Here is a 6000-nt window from a genome sequence, read left to right as displayed (position 1 = left end):
GAATATGACCTTTTGTTCATCATGACCAGACCGCAGGGATAGAAGCATGCTTCAGAACTTGCACCTTTTTAAACCTGGAGAGCATCTCGAGATCACCAACATGTCATGAGGAACGAGAATCTGTACAGATTTCAAAAACACTGGAATGCCAAGAGGAAAGTGTTCACATGCCTGTCATCAAGAATAATCAACATGATCTGGAAAGTAATCTGGAATTTTAATGTGGTTGATCAGCAAGAATTAGCCACTTGCTGACCAAAGAGGAAAACAAAATGTGTTTCTTGTGCAGTTGACATTTTCAGCTTCTGCTTGTTACCATGACTCGCACTCTCATGATCTGAGCCCATTTTTTATGAGAAGATTAGAAGATTACATTACAGTGTGGAAACAGGTCCTTCGGCCCAATAAGTCCACACCGACCCGCCGAAGCGCAACCCACCCATACCCCTACATTTACCCCTTACCTAACACTACAGGCAATTTAGCATGGCCAATTCACCTGACCTGCACATCTTTGGACTGTGGGAGGAAACTGGAGCACCCGGAGGAAAACCACACAGACACGGGGAGAATGCGCAAACTCCACAGTCAGTCGCCTGAGGCGGGAATTGAACCTGGGTCTCAGGCGCTGTGAGGCAGCAGTGCTAACCACTGTGCCACCGTGCCGCACACACTTTGTATCTCACTTCCCATGACTTTTCTGTTGATCTATGCTTCTATTTCCAGCATGTGCTCCGAAAGAGTGAGTCACTCTCATTATCTTCACATATTTGTTTGATCGCTGAATCTGTATGGCTATCACACGCTTACTCCTGCTATGTTCTTGTTCAACTTTGCTGTCAGAGAGATGTACAGCATGGAAATAGACCCTTCGGTCCAACCCACCCATGCCACGCACATATCCCAACCTAATCTAGTCCCACCTGCCAGCACCCGGCCCATATCCCTCCAAACCCTTCCTATTCATATACCCATCCAAATGCCTCTTAAATGTTGCAATTGTACCAGCCTCCACCACACCCTCTGGCAGCTCATTTCATACACGTACCACCCTCTGCATGAAAAAGTTGCCCCTTAGGTCCCTTTTATATCATTTCCCTCTCACCCTAAACCCATGACCTCTAGTTCTGGACTCCCCGACTCCAGGGAAAAGACTTTGCCTATTTATCCTATCCATGCCCCTCATAATTTTGTAAACCTCTAGAAGGTCACTCCTCAGCCTCCGATGCTCCAGGGAAAAACAGCCTCAGCCTGTTCAGCCTCTCCCTGTAGCTCAGATCCTCCAACCCTGGCAACATCCTTGTAATTCTTTTCTGAACCCTTTCAAGTTACACAACATCTTTCTGATAGGAAGGAGACCAGAATTGCACGCAATATTCCAACAGTGGCCTAACCGATGTCCTGTACAGCCGCAACATGACCTCCCAACTCCTGTACTCAATACTCTGACCAATAAAGGAAAGCATACCAAATGCTTTCTTCACTATCCTACTGACGTGCGACTCCACTTTCGAGGAGCTATGAACCTGCACTCCAAGGTCTCTTTGTTCAGCAACACTCCCTAGGACCTTATCATTAAGTGTATAAGCCCTGCTAAGATTTGCTTTCCCAAAATGCAGCACCTCGCATTTATCTGAATTAAACTCCATCTGCCACTTCTCATCCCATTGGCCCATCTGGTCAAGATCCTGTTGTAATCTGAGGTAACCCTCTTGGCAGTCCACGACACCTCCAATTTTGGGGTCATCTGCAAACTTACTAACTGTACCTCTTATGCTCGCATCCAAATCATTTATGTAAATGACAAAAAGTAGAGGACCCAGCACCGATCCTTGTAGCACTCCACTGGTCACAGGCCTCCAGTCTGAAAAACAACCTCCACCACCACCCTTTGAGCCAGTTCTGTATCCAAATGGCTAGTTCTCCCTATATTCCATGAGATCTAACCTTGCTAATCAGTGTCTCATGGGGAACCTTGTCGAATGCCTTACTGAAGTCCATATAGATCACATCTACTGCTCTGCCCTCATTAATCTTCTTTGTTACTTCTTCAAAAAACTCAATCGTTTGTTGCCATTATCTTCTGATAGTTTTTCCTGTTTGTAATGTTGTTGTTCTGGATTGTTATGGATCAGGCTAGACCCCCTCAAAACACTTCAAGGAGGTAGCCCAGACCCTAACTTTTTCTTATTTTAAAGGCAAATGCAATGTGGATATTCCAGAAGTAATGCAGCTGGTCAAACTATTCCGCTTTAAGCAAACCAGAATTTATTTACACACTACGGTTGAAACATGAACAAAGGAAAACAAAATTCAGAATAACTCAATTATTTGGAAAGCCAACCGACTCAAAATCATTACTTAACGAAAGAACTGTTCCAATACCGGGAATGTTCCATAAATGCACCCCTTAGCTAATGCCAATTCAGGTTCTTATAGGCAGGAGAGATTTCAGAGACATGAGTAGGCAAGAAACCTCTGTTGAAGCATGGAACCTTGTTTCATGGTAGTAGCTTCTCTGCAACCAGCAGGCTATGACTGTCTGTTAAAGCAAATCAAACTAGAATAATACCTGAACTGGGAAAACTGGCCACTCCCTTGCCATTGTTTAAAGTACCCCCTTCCTGATATATCGACACCTCTGCCTTTACGACCCCTCTTGGAAAAAAAAACAAGGACAACATAACCCTGTTCAAGGGGTAATATTGGCGTATGATCGTTTATGTTGATTGATTTCACAATGTGACTTCACTGCTCATGTGCATTTCCAGGCTTTTGGGACAGTGGCTTTGGAAATAAAGTAAAGTGGGGAGCTGGGCCGAGCAACAAGAACAAACAGACAGGGTCCTGCCACATCCCTGTACTCATCCAGTATTTAGAAGTGCAAGAGTTGTTGAAAGGAGGAAACGAAGAATGTCATGAAACAAATGGAGACTGACCAGTCAGATAATATAGTGAATCTGGTACCTTAGGCACAGTACTCCAGATGAAGAAAACTGGAAAGACTGGTACAGAATAAACAAACAGCTCTATAACGAGAAAAACTGAAATGATATCAATTGTCAGCAGCTTGAATTTCAAACATTTCCAGAGGAACAGAATGAAATGTCAAAAATATTACGCTCCCACTTCAACCTGGCCCAGATTGATGTTTGATGGTTGTAATCGAGTGAACTTCAAAAAAAAATTCTGGATAAACAATGTATTATTTCAAATTCAGTCAGCATCATCATTCCTAATTGCCCTCAAGGAGGTGGTAGTGATCAATCATTTACATATTTCACATGTATTTTTGAAGTGCTGTCGTCGTTGCAATGCAGCAAACATAGGAACCAATTATACATAGCTGGCTCCCATCAAAAACCGCAACACAACAAAAATAGTTATTTATTTTGGCGCTGAAAGATGGTTAAATATCAGCATGCGAATTGGGTGTAATTTCCCAGTTGTTTTAGTCCCAAAAGAATGTTATATCAATTTTGGAAGGTAGGTTGGCCCTCAAATTCCCACAAGTGCAGAATCCCTTCTTATTTCACGGTGGTTTTTTGCCCTCAAGTCCCAAAACAAACCATGAAGGCAAGAGAACTAATAATGTGCCACAACTAAAAAAATCTTCAATCTCTGAACTTACAGATTCAGCAAGAAGTTTGACATTAGAAACTGAACTAAATTGACACTGACGCCATGATTTAAGTGAACGGAGATTAGGACTGAGCCACACTTGTGTAGCCACTTCTACCACACTGCAGTAACGAACACTGTGCACCTTAATATGCAGGCGAAAAGACAAGGAAACTCACCTGCTCAACACAGTAAAGGCTATCTTACTATTATTACCAGTATTTTTTCCCCATTTGTCGGAGCTGAAGAAATTGACCTTGCCAAATTTGTAGCTATTTCTGCATTCAGTTGAGAGAACGAGATTCCATTGACTCGTTTAGAAGTCAGTCGATGCATCTATTTCTTCAACTTAGTGACCAGCACCCTTCTTTGAATTCTGCTCTTGGTTCCTCCAATCTTTGCTGTTCCTCGCAAACTGCAAATACAGCCTTGTTGTCCCTCAATCAAACACACCTCAATGCCTCCTTTCCAGATTGGGTCTTGCCAAGAATTCCAAAACTGTGGGCAAGTCTCTCACTTTACTGGATGTCCTACCTCCTTCCTACAAGACAACACCAGAATTTGACATTGCATCAACTCTACTTTCTGACTGTCACCGTTTGCATTTGCCAGCCTCTCTCCAAATTAATTTGTGATTGAAATAATATATGAAGAGCACACATTTAGATCACTCTTCCCAGATCCTGAGGATCTACTAAAGCATTTCATACTTAAATGCAAGTGGACATCATTATAATTGGATTGATTTACTGTAAACCCACACAGTAGCTACTTAAGAATGACCAGACAATCTCTTTTCACAATGATAGTTGTGGAAGAAGCATTGCAGAGAACATTCTTGCTCTTTGAAATAATATGTTTTACTTCCAACCATAAGACACTTCCTTTAACAATGTTGCATATCCTCAGCACTACACTGTCGTCATGAGCAGTTAAGCACTCTATCACTCAAGTACAACTTGAACCCAAAAGCTGCTGACTCAAAAGGGTGCAATTGAGCTACAGCTGGGTTAGTACACATTATGAACTTGTCACGTTCATTGTGCAATTCACCTTCTGAAGAATTGGTGACACAACAGATGTGAGAAAAAACATTTTCTAACAGATCAGAACAAGAGTTTCACATCGACTTTCTCCAGATTTTCTCACATTAGCATATCTCTTAACTGAGCCAAAGCCAACCTTCACATGGCCTGTCTTTTAGGGCACTGAGGTAGCAAAAGGTGTTAAATTTGGTACAAATGGCTCAGGCTGACAAAATTATGCCTTGATTCCAGCTCGTTTGCTCTGCTGAAATTATCAATGTACCTTCCCCATTATCGGTGTGGAAAACTTATTTAGATTTCTCGATGGAGTCAAGTACACAGTCGAGTATTTCAGCATTTAAATTCACAAAAAGTTCAAAGTAAATTAGGTATTGTGATTCCATGTTGAGACTTGTTAAATTGATTTCTTAAGTACGTAAATACACAGAGCAGGAGGAGGCCACTCAGCTCAGAAAGCCTCTTGTCCCATTCTGTAAGATCATGGCTGATTTGATAACCGCACATTGCCACCTATCTGGAGTACATTTCACCCCCTTGATCATTAACAATCTATTTGTCTTAAAAATGGTTGAAGAGTGTGTTACTGCACAATGAGTTATGAAGACCTTTTAAGAAAATCATTTCTCAGCTGTCTCAAATGGATGGCCCCTTGTTCTAGATTCTCTCTCAAGGGGAAGCTGCTTTTCCACATACAGCTTGTTAAGACGTGCAGGATCTCAAGTTTTTTTCTGTCAATTCACATCTGACTCTTGTCAACTCCAGCAGATACAAATGTAATCTGTCCATCCTTTCCTCTTCTCATCAATGCCCTGAAAATCTGAAGCAGAATCCCCATAATTTTGCATGCAAGCCTCTTTTGTCTCCAGTCAATTCATTTTTAATCAAACTGCCCATTAACGGCGAGGTAATAGAATGTTAGACTTTGTCAGAAGAGGATTTCAGTACAGGAATCGCAATATCATGCTTCAATTGTAAAGGAGTTTGGTTGGTCTGTACCTGGTTGACGGTGTGCAGGTTTGGTTTCTTTACCTCAGGAAAGATATCATTGCCACAGAGATGATGCAAGGAAAATACACCAGACTTCCACGAGGAAGCAAGACAGTCCTCTGTAGAGAAATTTGGGAAAGTATGCCTGTATTCTCTAGATTTTCAAAGAGGTTATCTCATCGAAACCTATAAATACTTCAAGGGATGGATAGTATAGATCCAAGAAAAATGTTTCCATTTTTGGAGAGTCTGGCAACAAGGGACACAAAAAGATAAGGGAAACACCCTTTAATCAAAATCAAGGAAATTTTTTTTGTCAGAGGATGGTGAATCTCCGCAATTGTCC

This window comes from Chiloscyllium plagiosum, unplaced genomic scaffold, assembly GCF_037043375.1.
Source record: "Chiloscyllium plagiosum isolate Xiang-an unplaced genomic scaffold, Cpla_swu_hap1 HiC_scaffold_48, whole genome shotgun sequence".
Classification (NCBI taxonomy): domain Eukaryota; kingdom Metazoa; phylum Chordata; class Chondrichthyes; order Orectolobiformes; family Hemiscylliidae; genus Chiloscyllium; species Chiloscyllium plagiosum.
Note: the sequence above shows the minus strand (reverse complement) of the source record.